The sequence below is a fragment of the Kogia breviceps genome, chromosome 19 (genome assembly GCF_026419965.1).
Source record: "Kogia breviceps isolate mKogBre1 chromosome 19, mKogBre1 haplotype 1, whole genome shotgun sequence".
Classification (NCBI taxonomy): Eukaryota; Metazoa; Chordata; class Mammalia; order Artiodactyla; family Physeteridae; genus Kogia; species Kogia breviceps.
This window is the reverse complement of record NC_081328.1, coordinates 49,629,660-49,655,035: the sequence shown is the minus strand read 5'-3', so window position 1 is coordinate 49,655,035 and position 25,376 is coordinate 49,629,660. Positions and strand designations below refer to the sequence as shown.

General features: G+C 59.1%; 1 protein-coding gene across 11 annotated transcripts in view; it reads left to right on the top strand.

Annotated features, from left to right (window-relative positions):
* SEPTIN9 (septin 9) overlaps nucleotides 1-25,376 on the top strand; it is a 194,234-nt gene that overhangs the window by 116,835 nt on the left and 52,023 nt on the right. Inside the window, exon 1 of one of the 11 annotated variants that reach the window (XM_059048829.2) lies at nucleotides 10,578-10,795. The exons of the other annotated variants lie outside the window; for them this stretch is intronic. The gene's annotated coding sequence lies outside the window, so the exon portion shown is untranslated. Of the gene's footprint in view, nucleotides 1-10,577; nucleotides 10,796-25,376 lie in introns of those variants that run through there. 11 annotated transcript variants of the gene reach the window in all.

Genomic DNA, 25,376 nt, shown 5'->3' with positions numbered 1-25,376 from the left:
CTGAGTCAAACAGCATGTGGCTGGGGACACGGTCGTCACCGTCCAGATCTTGATGACAGTTGGCACTGCATGCCCGAGGAGGTGGTCCTGCTCTGGGGGACAGGCAGGGGGTGTCTGCTCAGGGTGGCACCGGCCTGGGTCGTCAGGGCGGGCGGGGCGGGGCGCAGCCTCGGGCACGTCTAAGAACGTCTTCCTCCAGCGGCAGCCGCTGGTCAGGCCAGACCGTGAGGACTGGTCAGGCCAGCTCTGCCTCGGGAGCGGGACGTGAACAGCGGCTGTGGAACCAAGTGGGCGGGGCTGTGGGAGAGCCCTCGGGAGCCCGGGCCTCAGCAGCTGAGTTTTGGAGAGGGTGGGATTTAACCGGGGAAAGATGGGGAGAGAAGAGCATTCCCAGCTGAGGCCGCAGTCCAGAGGTGTTGGGGAGCCTGGTGTTGGGCCTGTGCGGCTTTTCCAGGGAAAAGCATTTCAGTGTCTGAGCTGGGCGCCAGCACCCTGGACCCGCAGCCCCTCTCTGTGCAGATGGAAGTCCAGCTCTTCGTGGAGAGGTCCACGGGCTGGCGGGGGCGGGGGCTGCCTTCCTGCCGCTGGAGCACGAACTGGGGGTCGGCGTATGTACCAGTCATGGGTGTGCACACGTGTGAACTCACAAGTGTGCTGAGCCTGCCTCCTCCGTGTCCTATTGGCTGGATGGGGAGGGGGCTCTCTGAGCCCAGGGCTCACAGGTTGAGAACCTTTAGGTGCATTTGAACCAGGCGGGGGCATTGGACAGATACTGCAAAGAGGAAGGATGATCAGGTTTGGAGGAGGTGGGGGCTTGGATGACTCTAGGAGGATTCTCTTCATTTAAAACAGAAGTCACTGAGCCTGGAAGTAATGCGGGGTGAGAAGTGGGCTGTAGGGGAGGAAGCAAGGCCCTCTGTGGGCTGGGAAATTTGGCCTTCACCTGCTCGCTTGGACGTCCAGTCCTGAGGTCCTGGGCAAGTCCAGGTGGAGGGCAGGGTCCTCCACCCGATGGAGAGGTGTTCCCTGCATCTATTGCAGTGGCTTCTGCAGAGCCCCGGGTCTTAGCTCCCCGCCAGCCCCTGTTCTGAGGCTCCATCCGCTTCTCCCTCCTTCCCCCTCCTCTGGTCTCGGCCTATCCAGCCCCTCCAGGCACAGATCCGGTTGTCCCTCGGCCTCATTTCCTGTCCATCTTTCCTGCAGACCTGGCACTCCCATCCCCTTCCGCCCTTCCATGGCGGGGCTGGGTTGGGAGCTCCCAGGAGCCCCCCAGCCTGCAGGGCCTGCTCTGACTGCCCTCCATGGGCTCACTATCCCTTACCCCTGAGGGCCAGCTGGTGCTGTGGGGGCAAAGGATCAGGGAGGTAGGGAGCTCTGTGCCCTCGGATCAGACTCAGCCCTTTGCCTCTACCTCCAGGAAGCCTTCCAGACTGTGACTATGCGCGCAGGACAGGGTGTCCTGGGACCTCAGCTAAGTTGTTCCTAGATTGACCTCCCTAAAGCACAGCACTGATGAAATCCTTGCCCACGATGAGCTCTCACTGCTCACTCGCCTGGGCCCCCACCCTCCACAATGGATTCACCCTCTTATCCAGCTCATAACCTCCCTGCTCCCCAGCTCCTCCTGCTCTGGTGCTTTCATGGTCTCCCACTGGCCACCTTTCCTCACAACGGTTCTGCACTGATCTGATCCCCAGCCCTGCTCCTCTTCACATCACTGCTTTTCAAACTCCTATGCATCCTTCAAAGCCCTGCTCAAATGTTACCTCTCCCACTAACTGGAACTAGCCTCACTTCCTCTGATTCCCGTGCCTTTTTGCATCTTTCTCATGTATAATATCGTGTGTTTGTCTTGGAATGTAAATTATTTGTGAATGAACCTTCTTTCCTCTGCTAGATTTTTTTTTTTTTAATACAAAAACAGTTTTTCACAGTACTGTTTCTTTAAAATTTGGAAAATATAGACATTGGAAAGAAACTGTAATTCACCTGTAAGCCAGCGATACCCACTCTTAACGTTTGCTATGTCTTCTTCAGAATTCCCTCCATGCCCTGAACTGGATTCTAGGTTACTTGAGACTGGGGCTGTTGTCTTTCTTTTTTTTTTTTTTTTTTGAAAGACTCTCACGAGATACCGAGTGACTTGGACATAACAGGTGCTCAATAAAACAATGTTGGAGGAGTGACATGGGGATGGCTTTGTAGTGGCTCTTGTAGGCAGATGCAGGGGCTGCAGGGACCCCATGGGACTCTCCAAGGATCAAGCAGATACTTTTTTTGGTCAACCAGGAACCCACAGGTCTGATCCGCTCACTCTGGCGTGCTGGGTTCTTGGTTTCTGAGGCTGCTGGCCCCTGCCCCGGGACCTGGCACCCTCTATCCCTGCTCCTCTCTCAGGTGGCAACGGCCTTGCCTCCCCTCCCAGGTCCCCCTGCCCCCGGCTGGGTGGCTCTGGGTGGGGCTGGGCTGCAGGACCCAGAACCGTGTCTGTGTGGCAGGCTCGTCGCTCTCTCTCCCCCGGGAGCCACCCCCCTGGTTCCACCGGCCAAGTTTCCCCGAGGCTGCCTTATAAGGCGGGCGCTGGCCGCTCGCTCGTGGGTCTGGTTCTTTGCCATCTCTGGATGCTCATTGGAGGCCATGGGGGAGGCTGGGGTGACAGGGCTGCGTGGCGAGTAGGGTGTCCTCGGACTGGCGCCCAGCTGAGTTCTTGGGTGTGTCCTGGCTCCACCCCACCGTCTGACTGGTTCTGAGCCATCACTTCGCGTGCCCCCCCCAACCTGCCCCCCACTCCCCAGCCTCAGTTTCTTGATCTGTCAAACGAGGGAGGCGTTGGGCTTGTTGGCCTGAGGCAACAGTGGTGGTAGGGGGTCTGAACTGTCCAGGTACAGCTGCACCTACCCAGCCCCCAATAACCAAGACAGGTATCCAGTGCACGGTGGCGCCAGGAGTCCCTGGTGATGTGGGCGTGACTTTGGGGTGGGGCAGACGCAGCAGAGTGTCGTCCTCCGGTTTCCCTACGACTAAAAACATCTAGAAATATCTTTGGTCGTGGGTAGAGCCTTGAGGAAGGTGGACGTCAGGCCCCCTACGCCTCTGGTGGTGGGCATAGCTTTTTGGCAGACGAGGTGAGCCTGCCGCCTTCGGGTGTACCTGGGTGCCTTCTGCACCAGGCCTGTGTTAGGGGCTGGGGCAAAACAGGGAAGATCTCCTTTGCACGGGCAATCGTGGGAGGCTACAAGCGCAGGGACATCGGGACAGAGGACGCTGGGCAGAGAAGGCTTTGGGGAACGTGAGATCTGAGCTGAGTCTGAAGGGTGGGAAGGGGTCAGCCAGTGAAGTGGGGGGACTGTGACGTGCTCCAGAAATGCGTGTGGGGATCAGAGAGCGTGAAGCGGGGGGAGAAGGGGACCGCCATCTGCTTAGGGAGGGAGGGCCAGCTCTGCAAAGGCTCCCTAGACACCCGCCGTGTTCTCAGGACAACTCACTAGCCAGGGTCCACTCTGGGCCTGTCCCTGGACTGTGAACTCCCCACTGCCGGGGTCTATACCTTGTCTACCCGTTCATCCCAGCACCTGGCATATGGCAGGAGCTTCATAAATGTTGAGGGTCTCGTTTGTGTCTGGCAAAGCAGAGCAGTGAACTTGAATCTCTCTGTGCCTTGGGCCCTTAGCTTGGAGAGTTTTCTTCTGTGTGGGGCTGCGTGTTTCCATTCTGGTGGGAAAAAGGCTGTACCTCCTGCAGGAATGTTCCCACCTGGCTGCCTTGCCCCACAGGACCCCTCTGCTCTGGGCTCCTCGCTGTTCCTGTCTTGGCCCCAGGGGGCATCCAGGCACCCTCTCACCTTTGGGGATTGGATCCCTTTCTCTTTCCGCCTTTTAAGAACAGACGCTCTCCTCTGAGTTGACCCTGAGGCCCGTGCACATCTCGGTCTGAAGCAGGAAGTCCCGATGCGTGGGGGGACAGGAGGACGTGGCGGAGGGGTGGCCAGGCCCAGGTGTGTCTCCTCCAAGGTGGGGCAGAGTAGGGGGCAGGGAGGACAGAGTGTGGCTCCAGGGCCCGGGAGAGAGCAACCCCCACCCCACCCCACCCCACCCGCCCCCCCGCCCCAGCCCTCCAGCTGTCTGCCAAGCCCAGCCCAGTGGTGAGGAGGGAGGAATGCGGGCCCATCCAGGGAATGCAGCCGAGCAGCTGCGGAATGCCTTACATAGAGCTGGGCACAGCTGCGGGAGCGGGCCAGGCAGGGCGGCCAGCGCTGCAGGCGGATCCCTGCGCTGCCTTCCTGCAGCTTGGGGGCTGCAGCCCTGACCAGGGACGGAGCCCGGGCCCCAGACACGTGGTGCTGGGTGAGGCCTCCTGGGTGCCTGACCTGGGGAGCCGAGCAGCTGCCAGGAGAGGGGCTGCGTCGGCAGCCACAGCCTCTCCGCCCAGGACAGCTGCTGGGAGCCAGGGACAGCACAATGGGACTGCTGTCCGGGGGAGACGCCTGCGCGGACAGCCACGCTCTGTGGACAGAGGGCACATTCAGCACCGGAGGAGCAGCTCGGACCCCCGCCTGGCGCCCCGAAGTGTGGGCGGCCCTGCCCAGACCCCAGGTTCCAGCAGGCAGCCTGAAGGATGATGCCACGTGGTTCCCGCTGGCCTGACGTGGCTAAATGTGGGCGTGGGGCCGCATGTCTGAGAGCTGTGGGCGGTGAGGAGGGTCCAGGCATGACTTCCTTTCCACGTTTTAGCCACTTTGGCTTTCCCTGACCTGGGTCTTTCTGTGGGTGTCACAGACGCCCCCCTGGAATCCCAGGGGCTCCCAGAGTTACCGGTTGTAGCGAATGAGCAAAGGCAGCTCGTGCCCAGGACTGAGCGTCCAGTTCTCTGAGCAGGGAGGCCTCCTGTCCCCTTCCCCATGCTGTCACTGGGCGTACCGCTGTGGAACCCCAGGGCTCTAGGGAACCCGGTTTGGAAATCCCTGGTCCGTCCAATGCAGTCCCGAGAGACCAGCGCTGGTCCCAGCAAAGAACTGGGAAGTGGAAGTGGCCTTGGAGGTCACCTCTTCCATCTTCCTGCTTCTAAAATATAACACACAGAGGGTACAACTTAGGAGCACGGAATGTTCCAGCAGGAAGCCAATCGGGAGGCCTTACCCACTTGTTCGTGGGGGAAATGGCCCTCAGACTGCCCTGGCCTGATGACCTGTGCTCTCTTGAGTTCTTTTTCTCATCATCGCAATGGACCTCATTCCTTCTGCACAGCGTTATTAGAACGAAAGTGCTAACGTGTGAGGACCGCCAGTGCAGGCCCAGCACCCGGGAGGTTTTGTTAAACAAGCTCATAAATGAAAACCAAATGCGGTCTTATTTAACGAACGGGCTCAGCTTGGCCATTGCACGGTGCCTCTCCCTCCCCGAGCGTGTAGCCCGCGCTCTGGTCTGTATCCCTGGTTCCCTCGGCCCCGTCTGCCCCGATGCCTTTTTCTCTTCTAATTCTCAAAAGCAGTGCGTGACCATTGGTAGGAGAGAAAAAGTCAAGGTCACGTGAAATGTGAAAAGGAAATCTGTCTCTCCTGATCTCCCACCCTTTCCCCAGGATAAGCCCATGTGGGTGGTGAGGCTCACCGTGTGTCCTTCTGGATTTTGCGTGTGTGTGTTTTCCCCATTTAATGACACTGTGGATGTAGATTGGGCACATTCCTCGTAACAGCTGCGTCCTCGGCCCTGACATGGTCCTGCCATTCTTGTCCGGCTTCCTCTGTGATAAACGAGGCTTCCATGATCATCCTCATGCTTATATATGTGCACATGTTAGATAAACCTTTAGGAGTGGAATTTCTGCACCAAAGGATGTGTGCATTTAAGATTTTGATCCATGTTGTCAAATTGGCTTCTAAAGCAGCTACATCAGTTTCTGGTCGTGACAGAGAGAGGTGCTGTGTCCCTTGCCCTGGGCAGAGAAGTAGAAAGCTATCTGATGGGTGTTTTATTTTGTGCATCTCTTATTAAGTTTGGGGTGGGTGGGTGGGTATCTTTTCCTCTGTTTACAGGCCAAGGGCCCTAGGTTCCCTGTAAACTGCTCATTTCTGTCCTAGGTTCCTTTTTTTCCCAGTTGGGTCATTAATCATTTTCTTGATTTTTTGTTTGTTTGTTTAAGAGTTCTTCGTACACCTTTGTTGTAGCTGTTACAAGTGCTTTTTCCCATTTGTTAACTTTTTTTTTTTTTGCGGTACACGGGCCTCTCCCGTTGCGGAGCACAGGCTCCGGACGCGCAGGCTCAGCAGCCATGGCTCACGGGCCCAGCTGCTCCGCGGCATGTGGTATCTTCCCGGACCGGGGCACGAACCCGCGTCCCCTGCATCGGCAGGCGAACTCTCAACCACCGCACCACCAGGGAAGCCCCCAGTTGTTAACTTTAAATTTTGTGTCTAGTGTGTTCTTCTAAACAGAGATTTTTACCCCTTAGGTTGTCAAATTTATTCTTTTTCTTTTCTCTTGTGGAGGTTTATGTCCTGCTTAGAGGCCTCCTGCATTCCAAAATCATAGAAAAAAAATTCACTCAGGTTTTCTTCTGGTACTTTTATGGTTTCATTTTTATGTACTGAAATCATTAATCCATTGGAATTTATTTGGGTTTAAACAGCGAGGTAGAGATGCACAATTCTTGCACGGATATACACGCGTGAGCTTGGTCTACAGCGTGTTGGGCATGTGTGCGCCTGCTATTTTTATCATCTTGGTGTCAGTGTCGTGCTGGCTTAGCAAAAATAATTTGGATGCGTTTCTTTACCCCCCTCTGTGTTCTGGAACATTTTAAGCGGCTACACGATCATCTCTGTGTTAAAACGTTTGAGGAATTCACTAGTGAAACCATCTGAGCTGGATACTTTTGTGGGAGCCTCATCCTTTAAAATGTTTTTTCCATAGGTTTGTTTGAGTTTAGGGTTTGTTTCCTCCTATTTTATACCTTTTTTTTCCTAGAAAATTATCCTGTAAGCTATTTAAAATCCCTCAGATCGGGCTTCCCTGGTGGCGCAGTGGTTGATAGTCCGCCTGCCGATGCAGGGGACACGGGTTCGTGCCCCGCCCGGTCCGGGAGGATCCCACATGCCGCGGAGCGGCTGGGCCCGTGAGCCGTGGCCGCTGAGCCTGCGCGTCCGGAGCCTGTGCTCCGCAACGGGAGAGGCCACAACAGTGAGAGGCCCGCGTACCGCAAAAAAAAAAAAAATCCCTCAGATCATTCAGAGGTAGTGGGGTGTAGAGGGGGTGGTGAGGGGCCAGCCCCCCATCAGTCTGTGCACCCGAGCTGCTGCCCTGGGCCTGGCACTGTCCTCAGAGGAGAATATGCGTCGGTGGCCAGGACACAGCCCATGTCCTGGGGACGCTCTCTCCGAAACATGCGTGCAGTGCAGTGTGACAAGTGCTCTGAGAGGGACGAGTCCAGAGGGCCTTGGCACCCCGAGGAGGGAGCCCCCCAACCCTGCCAGCAGAGACCTCTGGGAGGTGGGGGGCGGGGGGGCGGGCCCTTGGTCTTGAAGGGAGCAGAGTGGTCCAGGCAGGTGAAGGGCCGTTGGCTTTCTGGACTCCTGAGTTTGATGTTGTCCAGAGAGTGGCTTTCACACTTATTTTGGACTGCAGCCCCCAGTAAGAAGTACGTTGTACACCACAAACCAGGACACACGTACGTGTAGATGTGTGTGTGTGTGGTGTGTGTACAAATGACACAATATTTCCACGGAGTACTTCTTACCTTTGATTGTGTGCCTGCCACACCTTCATACTTGCTGTGTGTGCTTCTTTGGATGGGGGGGCTTTTCTTATTTTCTGAAAACAGCTCTATTGAGATACAGTTCACATAATACCATTCAGTTCTCCCATTTAAAGTGTACCATCCATTGGTTTTTAGTTATTTACAGGGTTGTGAAACTGTCGCCACCTCCAATTTTAGACCGTTTTCATCACCTCAAGAAGAATCTCTGTCCCCATAAACTGTCACCTCCTGTCCCCCACCCCCGCTTCTCCCAGCTCTAAACAACGACCGTAGATCTGCCTGTTGTGAACCTTTCTTAGAAATGGGATCATACAGTGTGTGGTCTTTTGTGACTGGCTTCCTTCCCTTTGCATCGTGTTGCAAGGTTCCTGCATGTTGTAGCCTGGATCAGGGCTGCATCCCTTTTTCTAGCTGAGTAATATTCCACTTATGGACTGAGCACATCATGTTTATCCATTTATCAGCTGAGGGGCATTTGGGTTGTTTCTACCTTCTTCTTCTAGTTCTTCTAGTATGAATGTATTCTTTTTAAATGTAAAAAATTGATGCTGGTTATGACTCCCTAACTAGTCTTCAGGACCCATTAAAGCATCAGGACCCACAGTTTGGGACACGCTGGCCTAGTCGGTGGGCTGAAGGCGGGCCGGGCCAGACGTGGGCTGGATGCTGTGTTATGGGGCCAATCCACCAGGGGTGTTTCACCAGGGCCTGATCAGATTTCCTAGAGATTATCATGCAGGGAGTGTTTGTTTATTCAGGAAGGGTTGAGCGTTGACATGTACCAGGCACTGTTTGTGGCGCTGAGGAATTCATCGGTGCTGAACATACAGAGAAAAATCCTGTCCTCCTGGGGCTTATGTGCTGATGGGAAGAGGCAGAGGGTAAACAAAGCAAACAGTAAAACATAAAGCCCATTAGCCGTGGTGAGGGCCAAAGAGGAAAGTGAAGCAGGCGAGGCGGCTCGGGAATTATCGCCGGCACCAGGAGGTTGTGACCCTAACCAGGGTGGTCCTGGGTTCAAGGTCGAGCTTGGGTGTGGACCCCTGGAGGTTGGTGGGTGAAAGCAAGAAGAACACGCCCGAAATTAGGGCAAGTGAGGCACTCCTCAGGGGCACAAAATTTAGTGGAGGGGGCAGGGAGCACCAGAATACTCAGGAATCAAGAGAAATCGTTTTTTTTTTTTTTTTCCCTAGCCGCTCCACGGCACGTGGGATCTTCCCAGACCAGGGCATGAACCCGCATCCCCCTGCATCGGCAGGCGGACTCTCAACCACTGTGCCACCAGGGAAGCCCGAGAAATAGTATTTTTCTGCAATGCTTTTAGAAATCAAAATTGTGCCCCCCAAAATCCTTGATGAACAAATATCCACATTTTCAAGAAAGATGGGCCAGGCACGTGCACAGCCCTGCTGCACTCTCGCCCGAATCCCGCCCTGTTAGATTGTACTCATTAAGGACTTTTTGCAAACGTTTGATTTTCAAAAAATATTGCATTGAAATATTATGTATCTTGATTCCTGGGTTTTTTGGTCGTCCCTTTAAAATTTGCACTCCCTGGTCTCAGCCCAAGAGGGTTGAGGTTTCAGGGGCTGAGGACTTTGAACTTGCAGAGGGCAGCACCGGCCAGGGATGGCAGTGGGGGTGGGGTGGGGCAGGGTGGGGAGTGCCTGGGGGCAGGAAGGCGCTGGTGGAACAGCATCCTCATCTAGAAAGCTCGGTGGGGTGGGGATGGGGGAGCAGTACAGCCACCCTTCCAGCCTGTCATTTTGCGGTTGGACGTCTGGCATCTGTGCCGAGGCGTCGTCCTCCTGAATGGAGTGTGACGGGGAGAGGAGGGTCCCTTGCACCCCCGGAGATCCAGTGGGATCAAGAGGAGTAATAAAGGGGGTCCAGAGCTCGGGCCTGGGCTTCTGCTGGCGGTGGGAGGGCAGCCCTGCCCACTCAGACCTGCTGAGCCGGCTTCTACTGGCCGGCTGGCCTCCAAGGCCCCAGGGTTGCAGCAGGGCCTCCTTTCCTGTCTATCCCAGTGAGGTCTCCAGATGCTCTACCAAAAGTGCCCTCCTTCTGGGGGCTCCCTGAGCTGGCCAAACAGCATATTCGGTTCCAGGCAGCCTCAGCTCGGCCAGGCCCTGGCGGGAGCACAGCCCTGGCCATCATCTGAGACCTGTGCGTCCTGTTTCCCGTGCAGGGCCGTGGGACCGGCTGCGGGGGGCGTGTCTGGTCTGAAATGAGGCCCTTGTGGCCCGGGAGGAGCTGGAACTTGAACCGTGGCGGCCCCAGCTTGGAGGTGGGGAGGGCTGGCTGTCACGTCCCAGGGAGTGGCCCACCCCTCCCTTCCTCTGAGCCCCCCCAGTCACCTGGTCCCTGGGTCGCGAAGGCCAGCCTGACAGCCCGTTCTCCTAAGTCACTGTCTCCAGGCCCACTTCCTCTCATCTGTCGTCACCCAGACTCCACGCCTTGCCTTACCTCTGACAGGGCAGAAACAGGAGATCTTGGGGGACCCCCGAGGGGTGCGAGGAGACTGCTGTGTGAACAGAGGGGCTCTGTCCCTCCCCGGGGTGGGTCACCCTTGCAGACGCAGCCTCCTGCTCTGGCAGAACTTGCTGTGTCCACTCCCTCCTCTGCACGGGGATGGGGAGCCCAGCTGGGGGGTAGGTAACACCCACGGTCACCGTTGTCACTGGTGACCCCAGGGCATGCCTGAGTCATGATATGACCCCTGCCCGTTCCCCTGGCAGTCGGGTCCACTTCCTTGCACAGCCCAGTGGCCCAGCCCAGGAGGGGGGGGCTCTATTTTCACCCCTGGAATGATGCCCCCTCTCCTTAGTGCTGGTCTAAGGCAGGCCCTGCTGAGGTCTGTGGCTCCCTGCCTGTTTACCTGCTGACTAATGCCTATCTGGTGCCTGATGGGAAGAGCTGGCTTGGTTGAGGCATCCAGGGCTCAGGTTACAGAGGGTTGGGGCACCTCCTGAAACAAGGCCCCGCAGTGTCGGCCTCCACGCCCGCCTGGGTTTCAGGCACCTCTGTCCCCAGCCCCCACCAGGTGAGTTCGGCCTGGGAGCCCCAGGACGTGGCGGGGGGCTGTGGTTTTCCAGTGGGGGGCAGGGCTGGGGAGGCTGCGATGGAAGAGGCTGAGCCGGGAGGCGCAGCCCCTCTTCTTCCCGTGGCAGCCGGGAGGCCTGGCCCCTCCTGTGTCTCTCAGGCTGTAGGGCAGCTGTATGGACCAGCTGGTGCAGGAACTGGGGGCAGACCTTGAATCCCAATCCCGGCTTTTCGGGAGGGGGGTGGTTTATTTAGTGGCTCTGTCAGTGGACTTTCTGTTCAGGCGAGAGAACCTAGGTCAGTGAGTTGGAAGCTGAATTTCTTAATATTTAATTTAGCAGCAAGTTTACCCCACCCCCACCCCCACCCCCACCCCCCGCCAAGCCCTTGCTTATTATACGTGCTTGTTCGGGGCAGGTATTTGCGCTCTGCTCTCCGTGGGTGGCGTGGGTCCCCCAGCCTTGGTGCCTGCCCCCGTGATGCCTGGGCAGCCCCACCTGGGCCTTCAAGCCAGTGAGACTTCTGGCTCCAGTGGTGGGTGGCTCTGTTTGGACCCAGAAGGTCCGGGACCGTTCGGCCTCAGTATCCAGATGAGGCTTGGGGGGGGTGGCTAGGGGAGTGTTCTGAGCCGCCTTCCCGTTGCGTGGTTGGTGTGGCCTTGGTGGGGGCCCTCCCTGTTGGCTGTTCCTTCCTCCTGCATGCTTCGCTCCTCCCTTGGCTTTCCCCTTCCCTGGCCCCCGCGCGGGCCAGCTGGCACAAGCACTTTCCCGATGGAACTTTGAAACTGGAAGACTTTCCAGGTCCATCCAGGTCCAGATCCCTGTGGCAACAACGAGGGAAATCCTTATCTCAGCCGGAGAAGGAGGCCCAGTGGTGGATAATAACCACCAGCCTAACAGCTCCAGCAGGATAAGGCTAGCTTCCAGGCGCCCTCATTACCCCATTTTCCAGATTGGGAAATCAAGGCACAGGGAGCTCGAGCCACTTGCCTAAGGCCCCCCAGTTGTTAATAGTCTGAATTTGAGCCCTGGGGGATGGAGCCCTCTGCCAGCTCTGGCCACTCAGGGCTGGAGACCAGGGCTGAGGCATGAAGCTGGATCCCTGCCCCGAAGCTTGGGCTGGCGTGTGGAGCCGCCTAGGCTGGCCACCCTCCTCTGGCCTCTTTCTTTCAAAAGGTGCCATGAGATGATGAAATGAAAGAAAAGAAAACTCCAGTTAGAAAGGAGGGACTCTGGTACTCCCCCTCTTCCTCCAGCCCCTCAGCTGCCCTGGACTTTGGAGTAAGATGCTGTTTGTCCGGGGTGAGTGGGAACAGATTGGAAGTCCCGTTTCTCCCCCCATCACAGCTGCAGGGAGCCTGCTGTGGCTGTTGCCACTAGCCCAGCCCGGCCCGGCCCAGCCCGGCCCGGCCCAGCCCAGCCCGGCCTGTCTCATCGCCTGTCTCATCGTCTCTCCTCTTTCTCCTCCCCATCCCGTTCCCCCTCACAAGACCAGCTTGAGTGTTGCTGAAGATGCAGCCAGCTGGGGGCGGAGCAGAGGGGCGGTGTGCCTTCTTGGTTGGGAGGGGCTGAATTAAGACCCCTGGTTGTAGTCTCCTGGTCGGCACTGGAAGAGGGGGAGACTGTCGTCCCTACGTGCCAGGTTTGCTCCCTCGCCCTGGAGCAGGTCCCTGCAGGTCCCAGAGAGGCTGTCCTTACGTACGGCGCGGCTTCTGCAGGCCCGCCTGGGCTATTGATCTCTCTGGGGCTTGGAGTGGTTCCCCTGATTGGGCTGAGCGAGGCGCTGAGGTGGGCCGGAGGGGGGGGATCCGCTGAGTGCAGGCGTCCCTCCCCTGGGGGCTTCCTCTAACTAACCTCACTAGGACACAGGTCTTAGTCCCAGGGATTGGCCCAGCTCTTGATGGCCATTACTTTGGACAGCCCAGGCCCTGTCCGTGCTTGCTGGACACCGTGGCGGGGGCGGGGGGCGGTGGTGTGCCCTCAGGGCATCCGAGAGAGGGAGAGGCAGTTGGAAACACAGCATCTTCACTCTTGACAACGCCGCGTCGGGGCCCTGCAGGGCGGCCAGGACAGTAGCGGCCACCGCCCGGCTTTCTGGGAGGTCAGCCCATCAGCACGGCCCAGGAGATGAGGAGGGGAGCTTCTGTCCCCAGTTCCCCTCATTTCTGGCCTGGGCCTCGGGAGCAGGTCCCGGGAGTTCTGCCTGGGGGCGTGAGGTGGGAGCAGCTGAGTGAGTGGCCTGGAGGGGCCAGGGCACCCTGGCAAACTGTCCCCCCCAACCCTCGCCTACCCCTGCAGCCCTTCCTTCCCCAGGATTGCTTGGGGTTGGTCCCAGGGGGCAAGGCTGCTGGCCGTGTGGACGCGGGGAAGCTGATCCCCGCGGGGTGAGACCCCACAGCAGAGGGCGCTCTTATTACCTGTTGGGTCCGAGCTCTACCCTCCGGGCGTGTATTTCCAAAGCACGGTGGGCACCTCTGAATCCGAATGCAGTTTCCTGGGCCCAATGGGTACCCAGCCTTTTGGGGACCAGGGTCTGTGGGGGAGGCGTGGGGACAGCTCTGAAGAGAAAGTGACTAACATGGCTCTGACCCCTCCCCCGCGCCTCCTAAGGCTTTTCCCTCCTCCCTCTGGGACCCTGGGCAGGGCTTGGCTCCAGGGTAGGCGCCAGGAAGGCCTGTGGGCTCTGAGGTCACATCTGCCTCCTGGCTACGCGGTGGGTGGAAGATGGGAAGCTTCAGTCGCCCTGAAAGTTCTGTGTACTGATTGCTCAGGAACCTAACTCTATAACCCTAAGCACTACCCCGCCCCCGAAAATGGCCGACTTGACGCAGCGTTTGTGACCATGTGTGTGCAGTCTGCCCAGGAGGCTTTAGAGATGTGGCCCCAGGCCAGGTCCTAATGGGGGGTGGGCGGGGGCCTCGTGACCCCCGCTGTTCCCCCCCCCTCCGTCCTTGGCTCTGCAGTGAGGAGGGAGCCCTCCCAGCACCACACCCCCTGCGGTGTAACTGCCACCCGGTCACGCTGCAGAGAAACTTTTCCAGGGAGCCAGCTGTCACATTTGGCCTCGATTCTTTGTTTTTGAACAGGAATGAAAGGAGAGAGTGAGTAAGAAAGTGTGTTGGGGGTAAGTGAGTAGGGGAAGGTCAGAGAGAGGGGAGGAAAGATCTGGAAAGTCCAACCATGTGCTTGCAAAGCTGGTGCCAGCTCTGAGATTATCTGGAGGTGGCGTCCTGCCCTGGGCCCTGCCTGCAACCAGGAGGGAATGTTCTGCAGGGGAATTGCCTGACGAACTGGAAGCGAGACCTGGGAGCCTGCCCTTGGCTTGAGTTCTGCTGCTTTGAGAGCTGCACAGATTTGTTTCCATTTTAGGGACACTGCGGGGAGGCTGTCATTCCCTTCCTAGCCTTTATTAATTTTTCATTAATCACAGTGACCGCTTACTGCATACTCACACGCTCCAGTGCTGGGCTGGAAGCAGCTTTATGTGCTTCCTGGGATGTTTCTGCGCAACAACCTTAGAAACGGTTACTGTTATGGTTTGTAAAGAAGGTACCAAGGCACAGAGAGGCTGAGTAACTTGCCCCTGGCCACACAGCTGGAAGTGGCTGATCCAGCTTTGAATCTGAGGGCAGGGCCCTTGGACTCCAGAGCCACGGCTGGTTTGTAACTAGGTGCATGGTTTCTGTGCCCCTGGGGCAGCCAGCTCGGCTGAGGCTCCTTCTGTGTACAGGCAGCCCCCGGGGCAGCCCCCCCATGGCTAAAATGGGGCCAGGAGAGGCGGGTGCTGCAGCCAGAGTCGCACGCCGGGTGGGCAGCCACCCTGGGGCCATAGCCACATACCCCCTCCTGGATCTCTGGCGCCTGCAGGTGTGGGTCAAGGGCTGCCGGCTGCAGGCAGAAGAGGGCCCCACAGCAGCCAGACCCTGGGAGTCCAGCCTGCGAAACGCTGAGGCTTCTGGAGGCCTCTGGCCCAGCTTCCTGTGCAGCTGGGTCCTCCTGCACGCTCAGTCCCCAGGCAACACGACCTCCCACAGCCGGGTCCATCTTCCCAGGCCCGGGTCACGTGGTGCAGGTCAGCCTGCTCTGGGGGAGGGCAGGGCGCCAGGAACAGCCGGGGGCAGAATTGGGGTGGGTCACACTTCCCGGGAATGGAGGGAGAGCTCACTCGGGGCAGAGCGTCCACTTTGCACACCGCACTTCCGTACGCCGTCAAGCAACCTCCCCAGCCCTGCGCGGGATCCTCCAGTCACGCACAGGTCCACCCCCCACTCCTCCCCCCACCCCCCAACCCATCCAGCAGACATCTGCACCGTGCTCAGGGTCTATGCATGGAGCACAGCCCTCTGTGTAGCTCTGCTGGCCCCTGGTCCTGTGATCTGGGCAGACCCAGGCCTCCTGCCTGTGTGTCCTAATCTAGGAGGACGTGTGACGTGAGGGGGAGGTGTTCCCTCTGAGAAGCTAAGGTCTGTGTTCGCCCAGGTGGGCATGGCACAGAACAGTGAATGGGGATATGAGCAAGGGTTCTGGGGATGGGGGGCTCCAGAGTCGCCTCCTCAGGCCCACCCCTCCCTGAGCTGCACTGGGCGCCTCCCAGCCTTCTCAGCTCAGCACAGCCCAGCTCAGCCATTTCCTCCTGAGTCCACACCCCCAGGCTGCCTGCTTGGGAAACAGCACGCTCTCTGCCCACCATGTTGCCCGGGCCTCAGAAATTTGAGAATCATCCACCAGGCACAGCTGTCTCCAAAACAGACCCAAATCTGCGTGCTCCTCGTCTGCCTGCTCCAGCCCTGGGCCCCCCCGAACTGCCCCCTGCGGTCTGCTCCCCGCCGTGGCCCACAGGCCCCTACGCCTACCCCAGGAGCATCCACACCTGTAATGTGTGTGAAGGGCGCCCCCTGGAGGTGTGCGTTGGCCGCGCACGGTGAGCCCGACAGTCCCAGTGATTTCCTGGCAGGAGAAATCGGTTCCGATCACTCCCTAGCTTAAACCTCCCCGTGGGTGCCTCCTGTACTTGGGACACCTACTCCCAGCTCATGGGTTTGCAGCCCCCTGGCCTGGCTGCCCCTGGGGACACACACGTTTGTCCCCAGCAAGCCTGTTCCTTCCTGGGACATCATCCCCCACATCTTTTCCTGGCTGCCTCATTTGGGTCCCTGCTTATACACTTGTCTGCCTGCTTATACACTTGTCTGCCTGCTTATATGGGATCCCAAGACTCTTACCACTGATTTGTTCACACGGAGTGTGAGCTCCAGGAGGTCGGGGGAAGCTGGCTGTGTCCCCAGGGCCCGGCATGTCGGCGGTGCCCAGTTCATGCCTGTTGGGCACCTACTGAGTGCTAGAGGAGCACCGAAGGCCAGGCCCTGTCCAGCTGGAACAATCAGGGAGGACTTCCTGGAAGAAGTGGTGTCTGGGGGGCCATGGAAAGTGGGAGGTTTGGTGCCAAATTAGGACAGGGGGCAAAGGGGCATTGTCATAACTCAGCAGACAGCCTTGAGCAGCGACGGCTGGCACAAGTAAGAGGCAGAGAGAGAAGTACCTGTGAGTCGGAGTCCCCAGGGAGGCTGAGCTCCCCGTTGAGCAAAGGCTGGAGGTGGGAACGACACCCGTGGGTGCAGCTCAGTGTGGAGTGGGCCTATCTGCTCAGGCCACTGGAGCCCTGTCAGCTGAGGGGCGGCCCTGAAACCTCCAATCAACTAAGGGGCCTCAGGAAGGATGAGGGGGTGTTTCTGGGGGGCTAGTCTAGTGCCGGTGGACAGCAGAACCGCAGGGAAGGGACGGGAGCGGGCCCTGAAGCCTGCCCAGCCTGAGGCTCTGGGAGGCTGAGTGAGGGTGGAACCATGGGAACCGAGAGGGCAGGGTGAGTTCTGGAAACCCCCAGAGGAAGAAATGGCTGGGACCGGGCGTCCTACTCCTTACGGGGGATATATACCACCTCACCTCCCCCGGCCGGCCCGGCTCTAGCTCTTGGTGAAGCTGGGTGAATGCGTTTGAAGTGCAGGGCTGGCTCCAGTCCTTGGGTCGTGGCTGCCTGAAGCACTGTGTTGAGAAGGATTCTGAGGCCAGGAGGAAAACCTTCTGCTCTAGTTTGGCAACGTTTGCCTTAGGTGAGGGAGAGACCACGGGCGGCCCTGACTGATCCCATTTGCAGAATTTGAGGAGACCAGGCGGGCGAGGGGTGGGAAGAGGGGCCCCTGGACAGCACCCAGGGCCTTGTCCTCCCAGGCCCTACCTCGGTTGCTGTTTGGAGCTCTGCTTGACATTTCAGAGAGTCCCGATCAGCTCGGCTTGGTTTAATCAGCATCCCACCCCGGGCTCGTCTGCCTTTTTGGTTTGATCCATTTATCCTAGTAGCTGTCATCCCTGCCTGCCCCACACCTGCCATGTGTCCAGCCTTTCCAGGGTGCCAGCCATGGGCTCATTGCTCTCCATGCATCTCCTGTAGCCCTCATAGCATCTCAGGAGGCACAGAGAGGCTGAGTTGCTGGCCCATAGTCACACAGCAGGCACCAGGATTCAAGTGGGACCTCTGACCTCAGGGCCTTTGCAGGGCCCCAGGGGGATACTGGTGAGGAAGTGTGAGGTATGAGAACTGGCCCCACCTCTGAGCGCCAGCAGGATGGCCCAGCAGGCCCAGCTGGTACAGTGACTGCAGTAGGCTGGTCCACTGACGAACAGGAGTGTGGGCTCTGAGCTCCGTGCACCCACTTGCAAACCGGGTGACCTGGGGTGCCTTCCAGAACCTTTTAGCTTCCTTATCTAGGAAAAGGGGAACTAACCGTCTCTACCCCGCAAGGCGGGTGGGGGCAGCATATGCGGGGGTTCAAGGAAAGCTGTGCGCCCTCAATTACCTTTTGAAGCAGTCTGGTGTTGCTGTGTCCTCATTGTCAAGATGCAGCCCTGAGAGATTAGTGCACTGACCCCGGTCACACAGCAAGAGCCTGGGCTGCAGACAGCAGTGCTGGAAGGGAGAATGCTGGAGGCATGGGGGCGGGGGTGAGATGTCAGTGGAGGGAGGGAGTGCTTCCCCGCCGGCTGGCGGGTTCAGCAGTTCACGAATATTTCATACGCGCCTACTTTGGCTGGCGCCTGGTGGGCTCAAGGAAGGCAGAAGGAAGGAGGCTGGAGCCGGGCCTGAGTTCAGATTCTGGTTCTGCCACTGACTCTTCCAGGCTGGTTGTTTAACTACTCCGAAGTCATCTCATCGTTTGTAGATGGGGGGGTGGGGACACATGTGGGGATTTCATGGGATAATGTAAGAGATGGCCATGGCGCAGACCTGGGCATACAGTCAGTGTCTGATAAATGCTAAGTGCTACCGTTGACAGCATCAGCCGCGTTTCATGGCAGTGTCCCGGCAGGCCTCCCGCTCCATGTGCCTGCTTCCTGAGGCTGAGCGTGTGAGTTGGTGGCTGTTAGCTGTGTCCACCCACGGCCTGACCGGGCCAGTGGGCACACGTGGAAGGCTCGCTGTCTGTGCCGCTGCCGCCAGCACTCACGGACCGTGCCTGGGCTGCCCACTGGTTCCTGCAGCTGCTTGGCGGAGCGCTGGGCTGGCACCGGCATGGGCTGTGTGTGCAAGTCGCCGGACGCCTGGGCTGCCGTGGCTCCGTTGGTGGAGGAGCCGCGGGATGATTGCATCGCTGGGGTAGCGGCAGAGGATCCGAGGGGACCTCAGAAAAGGCCATGGCACCTTGATGTGGATGGGCTGCTCTGGGCTTCGGGCACCCAGGTGATGTCTGTCCTCTCGGAGGGGCCAGGAAGGCTGGAAGCTGCGTTTCGGTTTTCTGTGATCAGCAAAGGGTGGCTTCTTAGGGGCTATGTTTGGGGACAGTCTCCTTCCTGGAGGAGGAAGGGTTTGGGGAATAAAAGGCTGGAGACAGGGGCTGGTGAGGGATGGAGCTGGAGAGGGAGGCGTCGGCAGGGTTCCGTTGGCGTTCTAAGCAGTGAGGGTGGAAGCCGTGCAGAGATCCTGAGAGCTGATGGGACTCAGGTCCAGAGAGGGGAGGGGCGTGCAGTGGCCACACGGCGGGCAGGGGCAGGCTGGGGGCAGGCTTCTGGTACCCACTCTGTGCTGCCGTTTCGGGGTTCGCCTCCAGAGTTGTGGGCAGTCTTGGTGTGCCGGCTGCTCGTGGAGCCAGGACCACTCACACGTGTGAGCTGGGCTTCGTCCCGTCCCGCGACATGAGCACCATTCGTTCCCCCGTTGTTCAGGAGGAGTGAGGCTGCGACACCACGGGGCCCACCCAGCGCTGTCTCTGTGCCTGACTGTCCCCGCACAGGGCGAATGGAGGGTCTGAATGTGCTGGCTGTGGCCTGCCTTCCCTCCCACAGAACCTCGTAGCTTGTACGTGCCTTGCAGGAGCCTGGCCCATCGGGCTGGTCCGGGCCAGCCTGGAGCCGTGAGGGTCACTAGGACGGTGGACGAGACTCTCCTTGCCTGCTTTCTCTCCTGCTGCAGAACTGTGACCACCCCTGTCCCACCCCCCACCACTCACCGTTGTCAAATCCTTTCCTGTCACAGCCCGGGGACGGGCTTGAGCGTGGGCGCTTCTGGGCTCTGTCGACACCCCACATCCTTTTTCGCGGCAACAGCAGACCCTGGGAGCCTGTTCTGCAGGGCGTGGCCGTGGGGTGCGCTGCCCAGGCAGAGCCGGGCTTTCTCACCCGGGAAGTCGGTGTACGATCCCAGGCAGCCTCATTTCGTGGCGAGAGAAAGAGGGACAGTGACTCTTTTGGAGACAGGAGCTGGTCCAGGTAAGAAGCTGCCCTCCCAGTGCCCCCAGCTCCACTCCCTGCCCCGGTGGTGCCACTGTGCCCCCAGCTGTGGTCTCACAGGGCACTCCCACCTCCAGCTTCCTCTCTGAGCCTCGGCTGGTCAGTAGGGGGCAGTGGAGGCCTCAAGTCCTCCTAGAGGACTGGGCACAGTGGAGTTTTTACAGATCTGTCCCTGGAAAGTCTCTCGCATCACACCCACAGTGTCTTCCCTCCCTGCTAACATTTTTCCCCGGGTTGTCATGCCGGGTGGAGTTGGGGGGGCCCCACCAGGCTGTGGACAAAGCAGAGCTGTGTTGACACAAACTCCGGTTGAACCCATATCCTCCCTGCAACCCAGCGGAAGTAACCTCCTGGCAGGGCCGGCAGAGCCAGGACTCAGCTCTGCACGTGGAGGAGGGTCCAGGCCCCTCGGAGCCCCCCGGGGAAGACCCAGCCCAGTGCCTGGCTGACAGATCCTTGGAATGTGCCATCCACTTGTCTAGGTGATACAGTGGGCAGGTGTATAGCACTTCTGAGAAGCTAAGAAGCATCTATCTTCCTGGTTGAAAAACAATTTTATTGCGATTTAAAAAATTATGCCTCCTTACGACAAAAATAATTTACTTAGAAAGCCGTAAATAAGACAATCAGTTATAACTGCATTCTACAGAAATAAGCACTGTTCACGTTTTGGGGTTTTCTTCCAGTCTTTTCCCTACACATATACTTAATACAAATGATTTTTTTTTTTTTTTTTAAAGAACAAAAGTGGGATCTGACACTTCTTCCTGCCACTGACAAGACTGCCCCTCACTGGGAGATTTTCCGCACTCTTGGCCCAAGCCTCGCCTCCTAAAGGGATGGGGATAAATTGCCCTAGGAGGGTATGGGCAGTTGAAGAACCATCTCATGGCTGGCGGGACTTGGAAACAAGCTGCGGAGTTTGGGCACAGGGTGGAGCCCAGCCCAGGGCGGGGATGCTTGGATGCTTTCACTTTTTATTCCAGGGGCTTATCTGTGAGGCGGTGTGAGTGAGAGTGTGGCCGGTGTCTGGTCCATGACCTTTCCTGGCAGCATGACCTTGGCCAACATACTTTGTTTCCCTCTGTAAAATGGGCTAATAGAGACGCCCGCTCAAGAGACGGTGTGAGAAACAGGCTTGCTCATACACGCAAAGGCCTTAGGGCGGGCCTGGCATCACCACCGCCCTTGTGGTAAATGGTACTTTCACTGTGTTCTGTCTGCACCCTTGTTGCTCTCCTCCGTGGTCAGGCTCTCATTCATTTGTTCATTCATTCATTCACCTGCTGAGCCCTCCTCTGTGCCAGGCCTGGAGCTGGGGATGATGCCTTTACTCCATGAGACCCCGGGGTTTCTGAATGGGAACGTGATGATCTTGGAGACTGGCCCACCAGGCTGCCCCACTGCCCTCTCCTCAGGGGGGACACTGGAAAGCTAGCAGGGAAGGGGGCCAGCTCGGGAGGGAGCCATCTCTATCCCTTCTCGCTGTGTGACCTGGGGCAAGTTGCTTAGCTCCTCTGTGCCCGTTTCCAAATCTGTTAAAGGAGGAGAGCCAAAGGGAGGCTCGAATGGGGCTTCCCCGAGGACCTAAGGGGGCTGCGTGTGAGGCTCTGGGAGCAGGGCCTGCACTTAGTGAGCCCTCACTCAGTGTTAGCTTTGGTCGTAGTTGCTGTTCTGAGAATATTCTGGGATCTCTGGACACTGACAACAGTGGATGGAATGCTGTTTCTGGAAGCCATCATGGGGGGCACTCAGTGGCTGCAGGAACACTTACTGACTTGGGAGCCACGGCCCAGAGCACAGCCACTGTTCTCGAGAGGGAGCCTGGCTCCCCTGGAGTTCCTCCTCCCAGAAACTTCTGTCCTCCTGCGCTTGAGCAGGGGGCAGTGGGGGCTGGTGGCGGTGTGTCTGGACGGCCCTTTGCGGGAGGGCCGTCATCCGGTCATCTCCTGCTCTGATGGCCCCAGGGCCTTTCCTCCCTCGCTGCTCTGGCCTGCTGTGCTCTCAGCTGCCATGACAGGAGGCTTTGGCTTTGAGTAATAGAAACCCCAACTCAGAATGGCCTGAGCTCCAAGGAGAATTTGCTGCTGCACAAAATGAGAAGTCCGGAGCCCGGGGCAGCCCAAGAATGCTATGGAGGGCCCTGCGTTCGGCCATCCCTGGGTGTGGCTTTGTTCCCTGCTGGTCCGCACGGTCACAGACGCTGCCACATTTGCCAACACGGCTGCATTCAGAGGAAGTCGAGCCCCCTTCCTGTGGGCCTCGTCCGCAAGCCGGGAAACCTTTCCCCCAAGCCCCCGGGCGCCCTCCCTTAACCCCCCGGCCATAGGCTGAACCCCAACCTGATGGCTCCTGCCCCGAAGCACGCAGTGTTTCCGGGCAGCTCAGGGAGGAAGGAGAGTGAACCCCTGAACCAAATTAGGGTCGGCCGGGCAGGGCGGGGCCGGAGGAGGGAGGGACCGCAGCGGAAGGACAGGGCCCTGTGGCTAGCTGGGGTCCCAGTCGAGACGGTGCCGTCACGACCGGTCCTTCCTGACCAGGCCTGTACGGCCACCACAAGCGGATGAGCCAGGCCCCATCTGCCACCCCAGGCCGAAACGGGGGCCGGCCGGCCACGCCGGAAGCAGCAGCTGCGGCTCACGGCACCGACCGGCTGGAGTTCTGGGGCGAGAGGGTTGGCTCGGGTGGGAGCCTGACCTCTGAGCGGAATCCAGCTGTCCCAGCGACAGGCTGTAGCTGATGAAACGCTGGGACAGATGGGCAGACGAAGGGGGCGGGCTGCCCCTCTGCACCCCCTTCCCTGCGGGCTGGGTGGGAGGGCACCCCGCTCTTTCCCGGCCCCCAGCCTGCCCTCCCTGGGCCCTTCGTGTGCCTGTCGGCTTCCTTCCCTAACCCCCTTCCTGCTCCCTGCACAAGCGTATGGTACCAATTAGGGCCTTCCGCCCCCTGCTCCTTGGACGGCCAGAGCCAAGCTTGTGTGGTGCCTCCCCGACCAGCGGGGTGGGGCTTCCCCAGCGCACAGCCCCCATCTTCTGGGTTTAACAACCAGACTGTGCGTGTGTGCACGCGCGTGCGTGTGTGTGTGCGTGTAGGGCGGGAGACATGCTAAGCTGCAGTCCATCTGCGGGGGTGTTTCTCACTCTTCCCACTTGTTTAAGGGCCTTTGGCTTGGTGTTCGCAGGCCGAGCTGCCCGTGCCCGCTGGGAGAGGCAGGCCCCTTCCCCCTTGATCCGGGCTGTTCCTCTTTGGCCTCCTTCCTATAGGAGCTTCCCTAGAACGGGGCCCCGCAGCGTGGTGGCAGGACCAGCTCGGGCTCCAGCCGTTAGCCGTGTGCCCGGGGCTCCCCCGCACTTCCCCTGCCTGGGCCGTGTTCACCGTGTCCTCCAGGCAGGGCTGCTGAGAGCATCGCTGGAGGGAGGAGAACGAGGGGACGGAACGTGCAGCACAGAGGGAGCGGGGTGGGGGCGGGGCGGCGGGGCCCCATCGGCCTGCGGAGAGATGCTCCCCGGCCCGCGGGCAGCTCCGTGCTGCCCTGGCTTACTCCGGCAGCCTCAAGTGCTCAAGTCCGAGGCATCCCTGTGTCTCCCCCGCACCAACCTCCCATCACACACACACATGAGGTAAAGACTCGTTGCGGGGAGGTAGTGTAAGGCGTGGGTTTGATGAGGACGAGGAGGGATGGTTTGATCTAGACTTGGCGGCCTTGGGGCCTCTGGGACGGCCAATTCAGGAGGGTGGTGGGTCCCTGGGAACCACGGCTGGGCTCCAGCTGTGGCCGCCCTCAGCAGAGGGCCTAGAGGACAGGAGGGCAGCGGAGGACCAGGGATGCTCCGCCTCCATTCTCCAGGGCTTCAGATTGCCAAGGCCAGACAGGATCCCTGATGACCGGGACAGCAGTGGTCAGTAACCAGGGCTGCCTGTGGAACCTGCACGGCCGCAGGGCTCTTTACCTGGAGTAAGTACAGTAGCTCATTTAATCCTCTTATCGGCCCTGTGAAGTCCATTCTGTCATTATTCCCATTTCACTGATGAGGAACCCAGGGCACAGGCAGGTTAAACAACATGCCCAAGGCCACACAGCTGGTGGGTGTGGCAGAGGAGGCTTGGAATTCAGCAAGCCTGACTCCAGAGCCCCTAAACCTCCTCAGACCTCTGGTTTCACTCCCTCTTGTCTCTGAGGCTCAGAGAGGGGCTGGTGACACGGCCAGGGTCACACAGCGGGTTAGTGGCAGAGGTGGAGTCACATCTCCCAGGCCCTGATGCTGCAGCCTTTCTTGAGTCGGTGCCTCTTTGGAGGCGGAATGGCCCACCCACCCTTGGGGCGGGGCCAGAGGTGCCAGCAGTGGCTGGTCTGCACAGCCCAGTCTCCCACACATTGTTCCAGAAAGACATTAATGCCTGGATCGATGGGGCAGCTGCGGGGAGACGGACGCCTTCGCGCTAAGGAACTGTTACAGTTCTGCGGGTGCCTTTGCGTCTCACAGCTCGTCACCTCTTGCATTTGTTGTGTGTGTGCCTGAGAGCAGCACACGTTTGCAGGCAGCTGCATGGGTGTCTGAGCCCTTTGTGTAATCGGCGAGGCACCAACCTCTTGGGTCTTCCTTTCTTCCACCTGCAAAATCCACGTCCTGTCTACCTCGCGCAGGGCTAGAGCGGAAAAACCCTTTCCCAACAGAGCAAGCGTCCTCTTTGCAGCCTTGACCGTGTGCAGCCTTGACCATGCGCGCTTTCATGCCTGGGGCGGCAGGGAAGGGCGGCGGCCTCTGCTGTGCACGCTCCTCAGCTTGGTGGCCATGGAGTCCGCCGGCCCTGGCTGCCTTCCTGCCCTGCCGGCCTCTACGGGGAGGATGCCCGCAGGAAGTGAAAGAGTTAACAATGGATCCCTCTCCAGCTTTCCCAGGAAAAGGGCAGGAACTGCGAGGCCTCCTCTTCAGAGCAGGGGGTGGGGCGGGGGATGCGAGGTCAGGCACCTCCAGCCACCCTGCATATTCAATTCCACCGACTTCTGCAGACCAGCTGTTCAGAGCGCACCCAGAAGGCGGAGGGAGGGTTTCCAATAAGCAAAGAGGACGGAATGAATGTGGGATTCATTACTGGAATTTGGCAACGCAGAGAGCCTCACTTTCTCCCCTGAGATAGGTTGGGGGCAGGGTCCTGCAGGAGTCAGAGGCCCTGGGTGGGAGCCAGGGGGTGGGGGGTTGAGGCCAGAGTCCCTTCCCTTCCCCCACAACTGAGCTCCGGGGCCCCTGCTTCCCTTTGCTGCGGCTCGCCCTTCCCCTGAGAACCGCAGGCTGGAATCACGTGCCTGCTTTCCTCCACTTCCCTCCTGCCCCTGCGGAAGAGAATGGCTTGGCCTCTTTGGCCCCTGCCACCTACGGCCTCCTGTTTGGCATAACTGCCTTTCTCCACGGAGGCTGGGGCGGGCGTGGGCAAAAAAGCCACTTCCCGGCAGCCAGGCCAGGTCCTGGGAGCAGCTGAAGGCAGCCGATGCCCCTGCAGGGAGGGCTGACCGTCCTGGTGTTGGGAGGACATCAGGGGGCCACTACGTGGGGGGGTGCCACTGGGTTCTGGAAGCTTTGTCTTCCAGACCAAAGCTGGAAGGGGCTGGTGAGCTGTTCTCTGTCCTCTGTGGGTGCAGGAGGCAATGCGTCCAGGTACGATTCATGGGATCCCCTGGCCCCGATCCCGCAGTTTATGGAGGAGGAGATGAGAGGCCCAGAGAGGCAGAGTGACTTTCCCAAGGCCACACAGCCCAGCACCGCCCGCACCCCCCTCCCCCCGCCTCTCTCTCTCTGCCTCTCCGTG